Source organism: Stegodyphus dumicola, chromosome 1 (assembly GCF_044657685.1).
Source record: "Stegodyphus dumicola isolate Sdum_Otavi_A_Nest chromosome 1, ASM4465768v1".
Classification (NCBI taxonomy): Eukaryota; Metazoa; Arthropoda; class Arachnida; order Araneae; family Eresidae; genus Stegodyphus; species Stegodyphus dumicola.
The window spans coordinates 62,414,829-62,436,516 of record NC_140768.1 but is presented as its reverse complement, the minus strand read 5'-3'; the positions used below and the strand labels follow the sequence as shown (position 1 = coordinate 62,436,516).

Below are 21,688 nucleotides of genomic sequence, written 5' to 3'. Positions count from 1 at the left end.
GCACTTTTGTCTTCTGCTTAGACTTTCAACAGTAGTTCAGAGAGTGTTACCACTGAATTAGATGTAAGATCATTAATTGGTTTTTTGTTGTGATTGTATTATATAAAAAACCGAGTGATATGATTTTAATTGTATTATATAAAGAACTGAGCGATTTGAAAGCAGTAAAGTATTTCTTAATAATTTTAATTTAGATTTTTTATTAATAAAGTAGATGACACTCGCCCTAACAGTCTGCCGTGCCTTTAGAATAAGATCGTTGTAATGAAGATGGATTTATGGTCTTTTTTTGTACTGATTGTTGTAATGGAACTAACGCTATAACATGCGGTTTTTATACCGAGCGTCAACTGTAAATTTGACTTAAATTAAAATTCATTTAACGTTTAACCGACTGATGATTAAGAGAATTTGCAACGCTATTGTGATTAACGAAAATTCTAAAACCATATGTTACTTATTATGGGATAGTACCGCTAATTTGTTTTTAAATTACATTTATCTCTATGTAAGTTTTAGAGAAAAAGTAGACAGTTGCTTGATACCGCGTTTTATGCACTTGTGAACAAACAGTGTAAGTGTACAAATTAATTGCTGAAAGTTTTCTGCTCATTTCTTATTGTATCTCTCTATGAACCTTTGTTATGCTTTGCTTTCTCATTTCCATTTTTTTTTGGGTAGACGTAGTTTATCATTCTTTTTTCTTTAATAAATGTCGGTTTTCGTAAACATTTAACTGTAACTCTGGCTTAATTACTTCTATCAAGGCAATTAACTGAATTCAGACTGCTTGTATCTTCCATAAGATGTCGAGACAGCATAATATAGTATTTTGCATTATAAACCGATAAAAGTTAATAATCCTTATTGTAGAACCTCATGAAATGTGTATTTTAAGTTTCCTGTCAGTGAATAATGAAAAATATTTCCTTTTTAGTATAATCCGTTTGAGGAAACTTTTGCTTCGATTACTGAATTTTTTTCCGGACGTTTTAAAGCCATATTATATAATGATGCGTTTTATGAGTTTATACAGAATAACACAAACATGTCGCATTTTATCTTTCTCGTATATTTATCCATTAGCTACCAGAGAGTGTTTTTAGGCAGAGAGTCTTTAAAAGCTTTTATGACTAAAAAGCAACGATTATCGTTGGCAGCGTGGGTACTTTTGTAACGTTTTCCGAGAGCGCTCAGTCATCTGCAATTTAGATAAAACGGGAATAAAAATGAAGCTTACAATCGTTGAACTTTTCTTTTATCTGTTTAATGGGCTTCTTTTATGCCAAACTCGTCTGCTCAGATGGATCCGAGGGTAGGAAGATGTATCTCGTAAGTTAAAATTCTTTTAAAAAGTGTTTTCTTACGTATGTGTATTAGAATTATACTTCTTGGCTGAAAAAAATGGAATGGAGATGAATGGTTTCGCTTCATATTGTCGTTTTAAATGGAACCGATTTTCTTTTAATTTGATATTTTTATTCTTACTTTATTTAAACATTTTATCGAGAGATGTGAAACTCTCGTGCAATCAAATTTATACTGATCTCTTTTAGAAGTGATAGCAGAGGACGTCAGATAAATGTAAATAATTATCCGTGTTTATTGCTGTATTTTTCGGTAAGGTGTTCAGAGCTGCCTTCGGAACTGCTGAGATGTGTAAAGCATTCAGTCTCTTTGCATTAGTCTAGTTTTCTTATATTTGTGGCCAAACCAGACGTCTGTGAAATGATCAGTGTGAGCCTGCCAGAACTTGAAAATACACAATCATTTTGCAAATCTGATGAAGAAAATCTATATGAATATTTTATCGAATGTGTGAAATATTATTATATCTATCCAAATATGAATATTTTGTACAGTTCATCTAAAGTATATAGAAATAATTTATCAGTATTCTTTTCAGTAATTATCATAAATAGTTATTTATAGCTTTAGTCATTTTATTATTTATAGTCAACGAACAAGTAAGGGGAAAAATTACGTTGATTATCATATCTTTTCTTATGAATAATCTGAGAATAATAATTAGAATTATTTCAAATTTATTACTTGAAATAACCATCTTCTGTTTAACAAACTGAAATAAGTACTTTAAGTGTAAACACGAAAAGAAGTAAAATATCTTCAGAAACAAGCAAGTTTTTTAAATAAAACTGTAAGGAAAAAAATTTTAAAACTGAAAGAATTCGGAATATCAACAATAAATGACATCCTGTTATAAAGAGGCATTTTAGAATTTCAAGTCTAATTACGAGAAACATTTTGTGGTTCAATAAAAGAATGCATTATTTTGAAAATGAAAGTGTAAAAACTCATTAATAATATAATGCATTTATTTGGCAATCTTTCTACAAATAATATTAAATATTCATATTTAGATTGCTAAAAAGGAAGATTTTGTGCACTGGATAAAATATTATCACGTCGGGACGGTCCTTACACAGCCCTAAACAGGCTGAACGGCGTCGGAGTTCGGATTCTTAAGTCGTCAAATTCTAAGCCTGAATTCGGTCATTATGATAGTCTAGCCCCATAGTACGTAGTCTCCATAATACACATAATGTAAATAGCATACTAAGACTGGTTCTATTGGTTTTTAAATTTGTACCCCGCTGTAAAAATCTTTGCGTGCATACGGGTTCGAACAGACTGAATGCACACAGGTCCGATGATGGGTTGATAAAATTTATTTTATCAAAAGAAACACTTCAGAATTCTGGAACTTTCTACAGAAATACTACTACAGGTGTTCACAGTATCACAGAGTACAATCATTAGTAAGGGGCTAGCCTATCCTATTCCTGGCACAAAAATTGTTGCGTGCGTACGGGTTTGTAAAGACTGAATGCACACAGAATCGGTGCTAGCTTGATAGTTCACAGTTCTGTAAATTTTCACAAAAAACAGTCGTACATCTCTTCACGGTATCTCAGAGTACAATCAGTAGTTAGACTTTAAACTACTAAGAACGTTAAACACAACGCAATGCAAAGTGACAGCGAAGCTAACCAGGCGATATCCGAGTACTCCGAACTCACGCCTAACAACTCACAACTGAGAGCAGATACTCTCTCTGATCTTGTATAGCTTTACGGTATCCATTAAAGTTACACATGGATCGAACCAAAATGTCGCCAAGTTCAGTGACTTTTGGCAATTTCTCGCCAAATTAGCGATATAGCCATTTACCCATTTATTCAATGTTAAATAGACTTGCCCCTGTATTCTTACTTTTCCGGCAGAGCATCATCTCTGTAGATTTTTCATGTTACATAATAACGAAAAATACAACAATTTCACTTATAATCGCTCTAAAATCATCCATCTATCTATGTACAAAATTCGTAATATTATTTATATGGATTTTTGATCGATTCACAATATATTGGGAAATAATTTTACATATATTCGGCTTTAGCCGTGGCCGATATGTGCTGCCGGCCGCTTTGGCTATTACATTAAAAGTTCAATGAAGTAATCGCATTTTAACATAGAAATAAGCCAGTTTTTCATAAGTTGGTTTGCTTTGTGCAACAGGTTATTTCATGTACGTGTCAAACATACACTTATGCATATATCAAACTATGAGAAATATAATTTTTTCATTTTAGTGTTAAACGCGATAAAGTTACGCTCTGTTTCTAATAGCTAGCATAATTCTATCATAATTTAACTTTAATTTCAGTGGGAAAAGGGTTCACTTGTATTGAAAGAAACCCACGAATGTCAGTGGATAAAATCGCTGAACACTGTTAGTTCAAACTGGGTTTGGTGCTTGAGGAGCAGGTTGAAAGTTTTGTGGCTTTACCTATGTGTAACGTGAGTACGAGCTAGTTTTCCTTTAAGTCATCCATGAATCATCGGTTCATTTAAGCAGATAATCCTTAAGTGCATGCAAAGGAAAAACAGTTAAACAAACAAATGCTTTGTGATACGCATTTGAAATGTATTAGTGTTAATAATTAATGTGTTAAAGTGTGGCAATGAACTATATTTGTGTACAACTCATAGTTTCGTCTAGTTACGCGATGACTAGAATTCGTTATTTTTCTCAAAAAGGAAAAATAGCGCATAAATTATCCTTTTCAAAGGGAATTAAAAATGCAGGCTGTTACGTCATTTGGCAACGATGTTCGCATTTTACGCTCTTTGAAAAGGTTTCACCGATTTTTGAGAAGAAGGTTATATCTGTTTTACAAGTCCCCCCCCCAAAAAAAAAAAGATTACTTGGTAAAATGTTATTGTATGCGCCTTTATTACTTAAAAAATATATATATTAGCCAATTCTGTCTTTTTTTATCTGCAAGGTTAAATGATAGTCTGAAGTAAAACTTGGAAATATACTGTCAACTCCCGATTAATCGAACTGCGTAATAACCTGCCCGTGTCTGAAAAACAAAGTTTGTTGCGGAACGATGCTGTTGCAAACCATCAGAATAAAGTAAAATTTCTGCGGAAAAAACAGTTGGGGATAACAGCACTCATAGAAGATCGAAGTCACAGTATTTTAGGAATTGTTTTAGCTACTGTAGTATGTAATTTAATTTTCAAAACAGTAATAAAAATAAATTACTAAATCGTTAAAAAAAGTGTACTGCGATTAATCTTCTGTTTCTATTGACTCCTGAGCGGCCGAGCGGTAAAGTCGCTGAACACTGGTAGTTCGGTCCGAGGTTCGAATCCCGCGAACGGGCTGGCTGCATGGGTGTTTTCGTGGTTTTCCCCATGTGTAACGTGTATACGAGCCAGTTTCTCTTAGAAAGTCCTCACGTAGGCATCCCTCCCCTTAGGCAGATAGCCCTCGAGGCTTTGCCGTATAGACTCGAGGCCGTATGCCCTCGAGTAGCCTATTGACTCTTATCGAAATTCAAGAGTAATATAAACAAAAACATTGTTTTTTCTGTTTTAAAATGTATCTTTATTTTAAATGCTGGTTAATTTACGTAAGCAAGTGAACTTAATTTCCAAATTAAACTGCTTAAAAGTACGGATAAATTTTTATTAGTATTTTTCCGTTAATTCTTCAATGTCTTGGCTTTCTAACAATATGATTGTGTCGTTTAAAATTTTATGTCGAGAATCACTGGCATCAGTGTTTAATCCTTTCGTTCATTGTGATTTAGATATCTTTCAATCTTCTTCATATATCCATTTCGTATTCCTCATTGTCGCAACTTAATTTTGAATTACTCAGATTAGTGTTTTGCTTTTCAAATTGGAACTGTTGGGACAGTCGAATTTCGAAAAATTTGTGTTTTGCTTTATTTGTATGAATGGGATTCTCACAATTACAGAAGGGATTGGTGGAGTATCGCTAAAGGAAATGAGTCTAAACTGCAGCCAGGAACTTATTTGCGTAAGGTAACTTTTGTGATGTGTTATATGTTGAAAAAATGAACAAACAGTAAATATATTTCGTAGTGGCTGAAGCAACAGAGTGGTTGGGCATTCAGAAATAAATAGTATTCTTTTGGAATAAAGTGAAGCATGTTCATCTGAGCCGTCCAACCGGTATAGTGGTTAGTGTCGCTGACTGCCGTGCCGAAGTGCTTGTGTTTGAATACCGGAGAAGGCATTGATGTTTGTAAATATATAGTGTCGGTGCGGCATGGCGCACTCTAAAAATGCGGCGAGCCGAAAGTCCTCTCGTGGGGTTTAGTGGAATGGGAGAGGGGTGAGAGAATCTAGGATCCGTCCACTCCCCCCCGGAGTACTCTCCATCAAAAATGGGGGCGGAAGTGAACTAAATCGCACTGTCACCTGTATGTTGCTCAAGGCTGTTGGCAACGACAGGCGTATCTTGCGCTCCTTGCTACGAGGAATTTCGTGGGCTTGGGCTGATGTTACTGTCAGACTTCCAACTCAACAGAAAACAATAATAGGCGGAGACTTCAACGCACACCACCGCGCATGGAACTGCAATCGCTCCTCATACCTAGGTACTGTAATTTACCGCTTTGCCAGTGAGGCAGGAATTACTATTGCAGCTCCAGATACCCCAACACGCTACAACGACAGATCAGCCAATGTTTTGGATTTCTTCCTTCTCAAAGGCTGCCACTCGAAATCCATCCAAACTCTCCTCTGACCACAACCCGGTCATGATTAAAGTGGGGACCTCTGTCTGTAGCACACCACACAAAAAGGCCTTTATTACCAACTGGCATATCCTGCCCAGTTGGTAATAAAGGCCCAACTGGGCAGCCTTAAACAACACCACACTACACATTCCAACAGCACACACAGGTGATGAGTTAGATGCACTGGTTATCAGCTTTACCACTGAACTAACAAATGCCCTTGATGCAAACAGCACTCCTGTCTCTCACAGAAAAAAAGCTACAGACCCAGAACTAAAAAAACTCATTCAAGAAAGAAAAACTGCCCGCAAGGAATGGCCCAAAATGTACAGGTATCCTGCGGATAAGACTGTGCTTAATCGACTAAACCACCAGGTCAGGGCTCTCACACACCAACATACACAACGTGACTGGGCCAACTATCTCTCTTCCCTTTCAGCAGAGAAAAGCTCCGTCTGGAAGGCGACTGCAAAATTAGAGATGCTACACCAACATTCCGCCTTTAAACAGCCAATAGAAAATTGCCACCACCGAAATTGATAAAGCTGAGTCACTAGCTGATCACTATGCTTCTCACTTCCGCACAAACAACTTCTCCCACCCTCCAACAGAATACTTGGTTAACAGTACACTAACAGAATTCCTCTCAAAGCCGCGCATGAACAACATTACTCCTGTCAAACATTCAGAGGTCTACGGCTACATCGAGAAACTACTTGTCAACAAGAGTCCAGGACTGGACAAGATCTCAAATAAGATGATCAAGTGCATGGGGATCCTCATGCTACTCAAACTGGTTGCTATCATCAAGGACATGCTTCGCCTGGGCCACTACCCTACGCCATGGAAATCAGCCATTATAACACCAGTCCCAAAGCCTGGAAAGCCACCTACAGAGCCAGCTTCTTACAGACCCATCAGCCTCCTATCTTCGCTCAGCTAGGTAGCCGAGTACATCATTCTCCAGAGAACCCTTGCTTATACTGAACTTAATAACATCATTATTCCACAGCAGCATGGGTTTCTTAAGAAGCACTCAACTGTCCACCAGCTCTACAGAGTCATTGAAATGATCTCGCAAGGACTTCAGGAACGACAAACCACAAGTGCCATCTTCCTCGATGTAGCTAAAGCCTTAGATCGGATTTGGCTGGAGGGCTTTATGTACAAAATCATCATCTTGGGTTTCCCAGAGTACATCACAGCCATCACCTACTCTTATCTTAAGGATAGACGCTTTATCGTTCGTGTAAACAACACACACTCTACTCCACGGGCTATCAGGCTTGACGTCCCGCAAGGGAGCCTCCTTGGGTCCATTTACTATAATATCTACACGACCGATATCCCACAATCACCACACACCACCCTGGCAATGTACGCCGATGACACGGCAATCCTCTCAAAAAATGCATCTCCTGGCCCGGTTATACAAGCACTCCAAACACACATCCACACACTTGAGTCTTGGCTTAACGCCTGGAAAGTCAAGATCAACGTAGGAAAGTCTGAGGCCATTTGGTTCACAAAAAGGATCACCATCGATACTGCAAAATGTATTTATATGTACGACTCTCCTATTCAGTGGACTGAGCATGCCCGATACCTTGGTATTACTTTGGATAGGCGACTCACCTGAACCCCACACATTACGCAGATTATTGCCAAGTTCCGAGCTCGTAAACGAACACTTATCCCCTTAATTGGCCGGAACTCAGTTCTCTCTATAGATAACCAGATTGCTCATTTACAAGACCCTTTTGCGTCCCATACTCTCTTATGCCTGCCCTGTTTGGGGATATGCGAGTATAACAAATGTAAAGAAAATCCAAATACTACAAAACGTAATACTCCGACAAGCGGCGAACTGTCGATGCCTCATTAGAAACACGGCAGTTCACCAGGAGCTTGAGATTCCTAACTTTTGTATCCATCCAACTGACAAATTTAAATATTCCTGTACACCCTCTTTTACTGATTTTTTTTGGGGGGGGGGGTGTTGCTTTGTTGTAAGTATCTAACTTGTAAATATTGTATATATTTTATTTTCTTACTTCCCACTATGTTTTATATTTAATGTTATTTTTCGTTAATTTATGCTAACTACTATTGCTATGACTACTATACACATGTGGACTCTCTAGTATTCAGTGAGATTTAGGCGTTTTTTTTTTTTTCCTCTCCATGCCATTGTTTTATTCATGCGCACTTACCTTCGTTACGGCCTGCACTGCAGGGGTATTTTCCGTCGGACTCTGTCATTGTTTTCTCCCAGCTCATCACTGTTCTAAACTTTTATTTGCTTCGTTACTTTCATAAACTGTTCGAAACTTCAAGAAATCGAAAGTCGTTAGCATTATGCCGGGATAGCGACATAACGCGGGGACCCATTGTGCGAAACTCTTCGTGTTTGCCTGAGCCGACAAGTGAGCATAAGTAACAGAAACAACATGTTCATCTGATTCATGATAGCCGCCAGAAAGTTGAGATTTATGATGAGTGTTCCATATAGTATTCTTCTTGAACAGTAATGTAAGGCAGCCGTATGGTTTTCAAATTAGAACTGGGAAGCAATAATTATTTTATCGTATTTATCTGTAACGGATCCATGAGGCATTAGACTTCCGTGGCACTTTTCCCATTCTTAAATATATGCATCCTATATTTCCTATGATGAGAAGGTCCGTATCGCTACTCGGGATGATAAGCACATCTCAAAAGTGGTTAATACTTATCTAATAGTATCTCATTGTTAAAAAATCAGCTAAGCATGCCTTTGGCGACCGTATGGGCGAGTAAATTTTATGATACTTTTCCTCATAAAAATGTGATTTTGCATTACTTTTCGAACAAACAAGAAATATTTTTTTTTCGCTATTCCCAGCCCTTATATTTATTGCAAAAGAAAATCACTGTTTATCTTGTGATTCCGCCCATTATGTAAGTTGGGATGTTCTTTTTTTCCCTTCTTCAGTATTGCTACATACGATTTATTTGTTACTTTCTGGAAAAAAAAAAAAAAAACTTATTTTGATTAGTATGTTTCCCACATAAGTTAACATTTCAAGTTTCTTTTCTTGTATAAGTTTCTTTTCTTGTACTATAATTTTTCTGATACAATAGAAATATACCCAGAATAATACGTCTTTAAGAAAAATAATTGCTTGCGTTTTCTTTCTAGGATCACGATATCTTTTCTGGATTTATGTTGCGTGTAGTCTGAGACATTTCATTTGTGCGTGAAAAGTATTTGTAGTACTTATTGATCTTGCCATTAAACCGCATGCTTGTCTCGAAGATTAAGCCACGCATATCGGAAATATGTTAAGTAAGTTCTATTAAAGCAAAACTGCAATTCACTCATTAAATTTAAGTGCCATTTGTTGTAATATACTGTATTATTAAAAATAATTGAGAATTTAAAAGCTAAAATGTCAAAGTTTCGAATTTCAAGGAAGGCTTCTTTTATGCGACCAGAATTTTTTTTTTTTTCCCGTTCACTGCAAACCACGACCATAATGATTTCAGTTTTGTGTATTATATGACTAATGCATTATATATACCTGCCACATTTCAAGAAACTTCTGCCTCCCTTTCTGTGATATTTCTTTTATGTGCCAACCATCTCAATTAAGAAACATTTCTGTAGCCTTCCTTATTAATTTTGCTTGACTAGCTTTCTTTTTGTATGTATTTGTACTTACATCCGATCTGATTGGGTAGCAGAGAATTATGTATTATTTTATTTGTATAGAATTAAGACATTAATTCCATGTACTTCTGAATTGTAATTCATATGTCCGAAGGTACCTTGTTTGGGAAAGGCAGAATCTAATTTTTCTACCTACCATACTTCGCTCTAAAAGTCATTTGCTGTACAAATGGCACCTAAATAAAAAGGTTAGGAGCTAAGACGTTAGTAACTTATGGTTGGTCGATTGGAATCATCCGGTCTCCTCCCCGACCATTTTCAGGTGGGAGAGAATTTAAAGAACTAAGGCATTCTTCCCGTATACTCTGTGTAGTGTTGTAATGGATACCTATTCGTCCAGCAAACCAACAATCTCAAATTCGTCAAGTGTGCGATTTGATTTTCCTGCCATTTCTTCTATCAGAACTATTTTTTTAACAGCATATTAGAAAATACTTGGACAGCAATAGAGTTCCGATTTTTGTTCTTCGAAAAAGGAAAAGAAGCATTAAAAAGTTTTCAGAATCCCAAAAATTAATTTAAAATATAAAAAACTAATTGTTAACTGTTTGTTGACTGAATTAAGACATTAATTCCATGTACTTCTGAATTGTAATTCATATGACCGAAGGTACCTTGTCTGAGAAAGGCAGAGTCTAATTTGTTAACTAATTGTTGAATAAAAAACTAATTGTAAACTGTTTTCCGATGTATGTTAGTTTTCTCTGGATTTCTTAATCGGACAAATAAATTGTAGATGCCTTATAATTCTAATCTTTACGAAAAATAAATTCTTTTACATGTGCTATTTAAATGTATGGGTATCGTGTGTAGTAAAAGTTCACATATTCACACAGCCTTAAATGTGTTACGTTTTCTTCCTTTGCGCTCTGCTTTAACTTGCGGAAACACAACACAACCACCGTGCCCAATCTGTTATATGAGCTTCTAAAGTGGGTTGCTTAACTTGTTACTTGAGCTCTGAGCTACGGAAATACAACCTGCATGTCCAGCACCTCCTTTACTACCGTCATGTTACTTGGGTAATTTGCTCATTTAATTGCAAGAGTATAATTCAGAGAGCGATGTGGGTTGTGTGTATCAGTATTCCATGGATTCCATTTTGTTATACGCTATTATTCATATTATCCAAGCTATTCTGCTTCATGAGTTTTGTTAAGAAAGAACATGTGGGTGGGATTTCAGTGATCGGAAAAGGGAACTTAGGCATAATAAATATATATTATGATGTAGCTCGGTTTACTTGGTTTCTGTCATTAGAATTCACGTGTTCTTGGACGTTAATCCATAATAAATATATATCATGTTATAGCTCGATTTACTTGGTTTCTGTCATTAGAATTCACGTGTTCTTGGGCGTTAATAGTTTTGCACCGTTATGCATACTGCTATTAAACTTTTTCGAATTTTCTTCTTTTCACGCAAACCGCATTTCAGTGAACTGCTTATGTTATGCATTCTAATAATAATAAAAATCTTTCTTGACTACCCAATAATTTTATGTACTTTTCGGTAGTATTTTGATGGAGTTTTAATAAAAGAAAATAGCGAGTACAGAGTCATATTTTTCACCTCAGTGTGATGCAAAGGTTTTTACTAGCAGAATACTGAAAAGACAAAATAATTCATACTGATTTTTAATAATGATAATGAGGTAATAATGCAAAGCTGTTTTCAGTAGAAGATTCAGTTGTTGAATCTCATGGTATAAAATAATTCACATCATCTTCTCTTTAAAAATGACGTTATATTAAAAATTTCTTGTATTTTTTATTTCTAAATAGTATTAAAATCTTGATCCGCAAAGAGAACTGTAAACTTTTAGAAGTATAAAAACTTATATAACATTAAATGAATTTTTTTTTTTTTTTTTTTTTCGAATCTAATATAGCAAGTTCCTTTGTGAAAATTATTTTTTATAAAGTGATCTATTTACAGCTAATTTCAATCCCACTCTTTCGCCGGCTGCTTGTTCCAACTTTCTATTGCTAAATCACGTCATGCGCTGATGAGGCTTCCATTGATCTAAACACTTTTTTTTTTTTTTTTTTTTCTTACCAGCATTCTCAGACGTCTTACCAGACGTCCCGATATTCCGTCTGATTTCTGTTGCGTAACGCGTTGTGGGAAACGTTAGATCTGTGTTGAAAGAAGGTGAAAATGTTTATTTTAGGTGAGAATGCATTTACTAACTCACTCGAGTTTATCGAAATTTCATTGCACGGATACAATATCTTAAAACTTAATGTTCGACTGAACGAAAAAAGTCTAGTTTGTTTTAAGAAAGCACTGCAGTATTTGCTGGAAATGACAACACATTTCTTTCAAGATATCAAGATGCGAGATACCGATTAAGAAAGGCAAGGAATTTTACATACTTTTTTTAGATGCGAATAGAATGATCTAAGTTCTGGTGAACTTCAAGAAAGTCTAATATATTTTTTAAATCATTTTGAGAAGATATTAAGAACAATAAAGAAAATGTTAACATCTGCATTTTAATTTTCAAGGCTTATTGCTGTTCAGTGCTTTAAAAAAATTAAGGTTTAATGAATTCTGAAAGCAGCTGATAACCTATTGCAGCATAATAAAAATTTATTTTCATTGTAAATTATGGATAATAATTGATATCAGTCAGTATTTAGAATTCAGCCTGTGAAAAGAAGCTGGAAGAGGGAAAATTATATTTCTGATAGAAAGTGGATATGCAATTTGGACTGTTTTAATGAAAAGTGAAGCAAAAGATGGAATTATTCATTCATTTTGTTTACTGTAAATGATGATTGTTTTATGAAAGTCAACTTATCTCAGTGCCAACTAAGTAATTCTTAGATGACTAACATCAGATTATAAAACGAGTCATATTTTTATGAAAGTTATAGGTGAAGAGAAGGAAGTGAGGTGAAAAATTATGGAATGAACTACAAGAAGCTGAAGAATGAATTAAGGCAGTTATTATATTATTTTTATAAAGGTGGAAGACATAAGGTTTAATTATTTATTTTATGAAATCGGTTCGGCAAGAAGAAGATAATTTTTTATACAGTGCTTATTTTAAATTGCTAAAATGACTCAAAACTGAACGGTAAAACCAATATATTTGTGGGAGATTTGTGCGTTATATACTTAGCACGTATACATAAAATGTATTACACAAAATGTATCATACATTTTTATAATACATAGACTTCAAGCTATATTCCAAAAAAAAATCCAAAAGGAAAGATATTTACTTTTAGGATTCTTTATGCAAGACAAAGAAAGAATAAAGGTATGCCACAGTCGTGAGAAAATGAAGTCATTTCTGCATTACGTGTGTTGAAGTTCGCATTACGGGGCAGAAATCTGTTGGGATATCGAAAACGTCATGCTTAAGTGATCAACATTAGAATGCCAGGATCATTTTCTGAATTATGACCGAGTCAGAAGCAATTTGTTGACTGCATTTATTCTGAGCCTGTTCGATAAGTTCCGGCTTAAATATTTTGTGCATGAGCAATGCTTTTCTTTTGTATTGAGACCTTGTGTTATGTTTCTTAGTGTGAGAAATTTCACTGCTCTTAAAAATTCTTTTAATATATTTTCTTGGGCTCTTTTTGCTCCCTTGTACGAAGTAAAAAGGAAGTATTGTAATCGCGAAAAATTTTGGGTACAACGAAACAACAACATATTACAACGAAAATATCCATTTTGACCGCTATCGAACGCAAGTTAACGATGTTTTTGCGTGACATCTGTACGTAAGGACAGAATAAAATATTCTTTTTTTCCCCTCCAAAAAAATTATAAACATTTAAAATGAAGTCTGAAGAGATTTTTTCGTGGTGTCTGTACGTACGTATTATCTCGCATAACTCAAAAACGAGTAGCCTCAGAACGTTGAAATTTTGTATATAGGGTTGCTATAACATGTAGATGTTCGCAACTAAAATGGGAGGTGAAACCAACCAAAATATGTAAATATATATATATAATTAATAATAAAATTTTCCATATACCATCTCCAAGGAACACAAATTCAGTTTAAAAGCATGAATGAAAAAAAAAAATTAGTCAGAATTTAAATTAGTATATTAAATAATAATTTCAATCTCCTTGTTTAAAAAAAAAATCTGCTAAGAAAAATCTTTAATCGCAAAAATACCAATACCTAAACTAAATTTTAAGTATTGAAAAAGTAGCTATTGTCATTGATCGCAAATTAATCGACTTATCAAGGGTATAAACCAATCTACCATCAATTAATAACAACAACGAAATTAAGAGACTGTTTCATCTTACTTCCAAGTAAGCATCAAATTGTTTGCTAGATTCAAACCATAAATCTATAATAATAATAAATCATTAATCCAAGTAAAGACATTAGTCCATTTAAGCTAAAAGAATCTTGTTAAACAAAATAGCAAATAATCTTAAAATTAAAGTTTATCATTAAGAACACAAATTAATGTGAACGAGATGCTTACTTTAGAAAAGACATATCCCTTACACTTTCATTTTCAAACTCAAAAACAGAAGTAAACATATTAGAACATTAAAAGTTAATTCAAAATCGTAAATGATCAAAAATGATACAATCTTAAAATTAACGTTTAAAACAAGTAGTTAATTTGAAATTTAAAGCTCAAATTAGTAAGTTAAAATTAACAAACTTAACTTCAAAATTTTAATACCAAATGGGTGGAAATTCAAGCATTAAGTGATGGAAGTAAAAGGGTTGTTGTACAGTTTTCTATATAAGAAAGTTTAGCCTAAATTGGCGAGAAAATTGGAATTCTTCTTGGAGATAACACACAGAGAGTAGGCTGTTATTAATATAGCGTTACTTTTAATTTCTTTATTTTGAATTTATATTCTAACAGCAGCTTTTAGTGCATACTGGGTAGGAAGCAGTTAAGGGGTCCCTTAAGCAGATGATCCCACTCATGCAGCATGACAGTTTTCACATCCGGAATTGTTTTCCTAGAACGATAGCGAAATGAAATTGCCCTCCCAAGCATTCCAGACATATATGGTCTGTATATAGAGGAGCTAATGTTGTATAGGGTTAAGGTCAGAAGATCTAGTTGGTAAATCTATGCGGTGAATATCTTCTTTCCAGGTAATTGTTGATCAGCTGAGATGTATGTGGATGAACGTTGTCGTCCATTAACAGGAACCCAGGACCAAAAGTCGAACACAGGGCTCTAAGACCTCCTCCGTATAGCTCATAGCAGTAAAGGACCCTTTGTCAAACACATGAAGTTGTCCAACAATAATGTCTGCCCAAAACATAACTTCACCACCGTAAGGATCCTTTTCTCTATTGAGGGAAGGATGGTATCGTGCTCCACGCTCTCTCCAGATACAGGTACGCTAAGAATCGGTATGCAGACTGAATCTTGACTCATCTGGTGAAACGCACGGTGCTCCACTGAAGTCTGGGCCAAGGTGTATGCAGTCTGCGCCACGTTATACGTGTTCTCTTGTATGCTGCGGTCAACGGGACACGAAAACAGCGCGTCTTCTGGTGTACAGCCCTATTTCACGAAGTCTTCGAGCAACAGTAGACCATGACACTGGATCGGCCTTGTTCAGGTCTTCTTGATATAGATCCAGAGTTCTGAAACTGTTCCATCAAACTGTAGACGACACTGGAAGTTACATTGAGCTCTGTATTCACCTGCGCTCGTGATTGGCCTGCCTGCACCTAATTCCATCATGCCTAAAAATCCGTGCAACTGTCTACCAAAGTAGCACCTAATTTTTTTCTCTTGAAAATATAACATAAAATATCATTAATTATACTTTGCTTTTCAGAATTTTTTATTTATTTATTTATTTATTTTATTTATTTATTTTTATTTATTTATTTATTTATTTATTTATTTATTTATTTATTTATTTATTTTTTTTTTGTATTCTTTTATGTTATTTATTGCTCATTTCACTGTTTTTAAGATATTGAAAAGTTTTGAGTGATTTTTTTTTAGGAAACAAAGTTCTTAACCTCCTTTATACCATTTGAGTTCTTAAGATTTTGCAAAGGGAAGTTGGTTAATTTATTTATTAGGATAATTAATATTTGTATTAAGGGATATTGCTTATTTCATTGTAATTTTGTTATACGTAATAACTTTTTTAAAGTTTTTCTGCAGAGTAAAATTCTAGGCCGTTTTTAAATTTAACGTTTGGTGTTTGTTCCCTTCAGCCATTTTTCCGGCCAAGACGAAGGAAAGCCAGACGAAGGCTGGCAGCGAAGCTGCTAGTACCTTATAAAATTATCCAACTGTGGTGAGAAACATGACGAATGTCGTGTAGGAATACAAGCATACAAATCGCCGAAAACACCTCGTGCGCTTATACCCCTTCCACAATCACAACTCCGCTCCGCAGACACACACGTGTACGCTTCCGTATTCGACTCTAAATATTTGCATAATTTTTCGGCGGCATAATTAGTACCTTTGGTTCAATACTTTTCGTAAAAATAGACGTAATTGGCAAGTTAAATATATATAAAGATATAATAATAAAATTAAATTATGAAAGGAGGGCTGTCCTTTAACAGGAAATACAGATATCAAAATTAAAACAAGAGCATAATTATTTCAAAATTTAAACAATTCAATAAAATTAATAAAACATAGAAAATTTTAAATAATGGCGGAAAATTCTTCCCCCCCCCCAAGGAGCAGCCTAAGAATTTTCAACAGAACAGACAATTGTTAATACTGGAAACAATAATAAATTAAAAGAAAATGCCAATTAAGATAATTTAGCGAAAATTAAAGTGCTTTAAAAACGCAATAAAGTAAATTTTTCCCCACTAAATTATCACTAATTATCTTAATTGCCTTTTTCTTTTTTTAAATGTTTCCAATATTAACAGTCAAATTAAGAAACGTGGTTTGTTGAAAACTGTTAGGCTACTCCTTGGGGGGGGGGAGAATTTTCAACAATTTTTTAAACCTTATATCGGTTTTAATAATTTTCTTGAATTATTTATGTTTAAATTTTGAAATACTTATGTTTTTGTTTTAAATTTGATACGTGTATTAATTTTTGAGTGTAATCCACCTTACAAAATATAATTTTGATTTATTATGTCTTGATTAATTAATTAATTTCGCAGCATACTGCCCAACTTTAATAATTTATATCATCTTTGTTTTAAATTTCTCAACTTCTGCTTATACATCCATAAATAAATTCTGTAGATACTTGATGATTCTTTAATGCATTTATAGAATGAATGATGCAGTTGCGTAGATTCATAAATTGTATAGCATAGAAGAAAAGATTTCAGACGAGGCCATTGATTTCAACACATGATTTTACTTCTTAGTGTTTTCAAGGACACGTATTCTTGTTTATACATTTCTACGAGCACCCCACAATTCTGTATAATTGATCTGTATAATAGACAATGATGAAGCGGAGAAGTAAGCAACACACGTTTTAGCACAGCGAGAGGAAGATAAAAAAAGGAAGTGAGCATTTCTGCAAAGGGGTATTTATAGAGTCGGTTTTCCTTGTTTAAATAGAAAGGGGAAGTAGCCAAATTAAAACGAGAAATTTAAAAGGAGTCTTGCTAAATTAAAGTTAGTTTTTTGTATCGTATTTTGTATTATTTATATATATATTTGTGTGTGATTACGCCAAAGAACGCTAGGGCTATCTGCCTAAGGATATGATGCTTTCGTGGAAAACTTTGTTAGGAAAACTGGCTAACATCCATGCTACACATGAGGAAAACCATGAAAACGCCCATGCAGCGAGTTCTTTCACCTGGAATCGAACCCAGGTCGAACTACCAGTGCTTAGCGACTCTACCTTTCAGTCGCCGTTGAGCCAGTCTGAGGGACTGTAAACTGGGCATTTTCGAGGAGGTAATGCGATCTTAAATGCTCTTTTTTATTACTACGAAATCATATGGAAGCATTGTAAAACTTACTGTTTAGAAGCAAACCGTTGAACATCTTGACGGAATGAAGAGGCGACGAGGAGGTCAGAAGTTTTATCCGTTATTGGGAAAAACCTAACATCTTCGCCTCAAATAGGAATTGCAGAATACTGTCATTTTAGAGATCAGTAAATTGTTATCGAGTCCTTTAAAAGCATCCTGAGATATTTGATTGAAATGGATATTCGCAGAACAAGAAAGCACACATTTTCTTGGTTTTCTGTATGCGTAACCTGACTACGAGTCTTTTTCCGTAGAAAATCCGCCGGAAAGGCATCTCTCCTCTTTTTTTTTTTTTCTTCTTTTTTCTTATTACGTGCTCCGCCCTTAGGCCACTACACGGAAAGGGAGGGATGCCCCGTGGAGGTCTTTTTAAGGGAAACTGTCTCGTATTCGTGTTACACATGGGAAAAACCACGAAAACGCCCTTGCAGCCAGCCCGTTCACCGGGACTCGAACCTCGGATCGAACTACCAGTTCAGCGGCTTTAACCGCTCGGCCGCAGGTGGGCCAATGCATATCTCCTTTGAGATGTGCTTTGCGGTAATCTGGTATATACGATAATTATGGTTACATTATATCCTTTTCGTTCATTTTCTTCCCAATTTCCAAAAATTGTCAAATTGAAAGTTCTAAGTTGAAATTAAAGCATAGAAAGGATCACTGTTTTTGAAAATGAATACGTTCAACCATTTATCAAATGAATATGTTTTCTGGAAGAAAGTGACAGCTGTACAAATAACATAGTTGCATTTTTAGGTAATACCACAAAAGGATATAGATGCATAAATTATAAATTATTATTGGCTATATTTAAACTATATCTTCCATTTGCGATTCTGTAGTTATCTTTCCAGAGCAGTTATACGAGCTCCTGATAGATATATATTCTGTTAATTTACGTAATTTTGTTATATACCTTGTAATTTTTAAACTAACGTATATCATGAAAAAATGTTACAGGAAAATATTCAATAAAATTCACCTTAAAATTTTTGTACTTTCAGGACTTAAAATTAAAAGTTCCTTACTATTTGAAAGAAATACAGTAGGTCTTCGTTCTAATCGAAATCGTTGGCCACTCTGTATATTAATATACATTAAAATTTTTATGTCGTGATAAATGAAAACAGCTTTTATATTAAAAATGTCTATTTTTAAAATTTTTGTAAAAGGCGTAGTTCTTTGTTATCATGATCCACTTGAACACGCGTAGGTGAGTTGGTAAGATTCAGAACACTTTGCAGTCGTTAACGCCCATGAAAGAAATTCGCGTATCCTGTCGTAAATATCTCAAAATGCGTGCGCGTGGCAAGCCAAGGTTGTTTTAGTAGGTGGAAGACGAAATGGAAATGTGTGTTATTCTTTAAATTTTCCCTCTTATTTGGAATGATGCACTTAAATGTAAATTTCAGTGTTTTGCATTTTGTTTATTTTCATTTTTCAGGCCTTGAGTAATAAATCGAGAAGACACTTTGAATGGTTCTGATTTATTTGTTACGTTTAACTGATTTTAAGAGTCATTTTACAGTTCTAATAAAATATGCATAATATGTTCTTACCGATTCGCATCAAAGACTTCTTATGAAACAGGCGAACCCTACACCGAATCTAAAAATGCAAAGCTTCGAAATGGTAATCTTAAATTAAAATTGATTATAATAAAATTATGTAGAGAGATTTATACTCTATTTTTTTCTTTCTTATAAAAAGTATTAAAATTTGTACTAGAAAATGGATAATTACTGGGAAGAAGCCGTCGTTTTCAAAAAGCCGTCAAACTGGTACACTGAGCACTGATGAGCAAGTGCGAAAAGCCATAACAACAGTGGAAAGGTAGGATAAAAATTTCATATAAAAGTACACAAACATGCAACATAAGTAGGAAAGGAAAGCAAAGTAATAATACGTTAATCTTCTAATATAATCCTAGGATTGAGAATAGCGATAGGCTGTCTTATGTTTATCACGCATCATTATAATCGTAATTGTAAATTCGCAGTGTTATTACTATTTCACATACGACGACAATGAAAACTTTTAGTAAGTTGGTATTAAAATGTTCTGAGCTTGATAATCCCAAGCTCCTCATAAATAGTGTTATTACGAATGTAACATGGTGCATTCGTAATCTGCCTCAAAACGCTGTTAAGATTTATGAGTATGCCCAGACCAGACAAGCATAACAAGATGGACTTGTAAATGAGCAATTTGTTATCAATAGCTAGGACGCAATTTTCAATTTTATTTATTTATTTATTTTAATGGCGGGCACTAGCCATTTTAAAGCTTTTGCCACTACTAAGGCCAGAAGTGGTGGTCATTTTATTATTTAGACATTTAATAGGCGGCCACCATTACCTCCTATGAGAGGACAGACAATTTACATCCATGCCCTCTCCGGGACTCGAACCCGGGCCCTTCAGCATTGCAGTTGGCGATTGGCATCGACTGTTTTTAATGGTGGCTGATATACAATAGTGAACCGTACAGTTTTACATTTCATCTTTTCAATAAATTCTAGCGTTCTGTGGAGGTGTATATGCTTTATTTTATTCGTATTTCATATTCGTATAATAATATTATTATTTTAGATTCCATATGCCACTTGATATAAATACATGTGCTGTTTGAGTTTTGTTATCTGTTTAGAACTTTTCCCATATAAATCCACGGTAATTGCTATTTTGCTTCAATGTTATCTCCGTTTTCAAAGTTGTCACGGAAATTTGATGCCTTGCCCAGAAAGGAAAAATTCAAAATTAGCAACGAAATTCTTGGGACGTAAATATTTCATAGTTATCAATATCACATTCTAATCCTTAGTTAACTGGTTAAGGCAAAGTGCGCGAGAAGTATATGCCTAAAGCACGGGGTACTTTTGTGGAGAACTGTCAAAGGAAAAATTGGCCGGTTTTCTACGCGCATCTTGGGAGGAGGAGAAAGAAATGTTCAGAGAACAACTTAATTTGACGTGCCAAAACATTGCTTCACCTTCCTTAAATACAAAGAAAAGTTGTGTTAATAAGAAACATATTTAGTTTTTTTTTTTTTATTTTTTTTATTTGATGTATTAATTATTTTAAATGATATATTATCTGTTTGATAAAGTATTTAATAAGCTTGATCTTATTTTGTCTAATCAAAATATTCCCAGTGTCATGTCTTTCATCCTTAAATCTGTAAATCAAATGTTCTGAAATCAACAGGCAGATAGATAGCTGGTATTGATTTCAGTTTCAAAATGCTATTCCTTTTTGCTAAACCAAACCTATTTCGTCATGAGGGTTCTACCTTGAGTCAGAAAGGTGTGTTTATGTAAAATTTCTTAAGCGAAACTATCTCGAGTGTACGCTAAGCTTAGGAAAAACCACGAAAATGCCGATGCAGCCAATCGATTTAGATGAAATCTCCCCCCATGGCAGTCATCTTTGGTATTGAGAGCTGGAATAGTAAGTATTTTTCAGAGCGATTTATAAGTGGAAAATTGGGAAGATAATCATAACTTTACAGTATCAAAATATACAGTATACTTACTTTCAAGTAAAATGCCGTTTGAAATGTACGTTTCATTTCATTCTTCAACCTTCCTTGCCGTAAGCATATTTTATTTGATTTTCCTATTTGATGCTTCCGATTGATTATGTTTGCTGCGGCAATGGCTTTGTAGGCAATTTGTTTTTAAAAGTAGTTACAGGTTTTAAGTAGTAAATTATTTTTCCCCAAATACTTTTTTTTTAGTTAAACAGTGCGTTTGTTCATTGTTTTGGATTATAATAGCATAATATTTTTTAAAAAAATTCAAAATTCTTGCCTTTGAAATTAAATTTCAAAACTGAATTTACTAATTCACACGTTGAACATTTTAGATGCGTAAATCATCTTTTAATTGAAAAAAAGTGTAAAATTAAAGGATCGAAGGAAATTAAATCTTTTGTATAAATTATT

The 21,688-nt window shown here is 34.4% G+C and overlaps 1 protein-coding gene across 8 annotated transcripts in view; it reads left to right on the top strand.

Moving 5' to 3' along the window:
• Nucleotides 1-21,688, top strand: part of LOC118204040 (USP6 N-terminal-like protein) — a 173,949-nt gene that overhangs the window by 57,811 nt on the left and 94,450 nt on the right. For 3 of the 8 annotated variants that reach the window (XM_085815532.1, XM_085815500.1, XM_085815506.1), the window contains exon 2: nucleotides 9,265-9,411. The exons of the other annotated variants lie outside the window; for them this stretch is intronic. The gene's annotated coding sequence lies outside the window, so the exon portion shown is untranslated. The remainder of the gene's footprint in view (nucleotides 1-9,264; nucleotides 9,412-21,688) is intronic. 8 annotated transcript variants of the gene reach the window in all.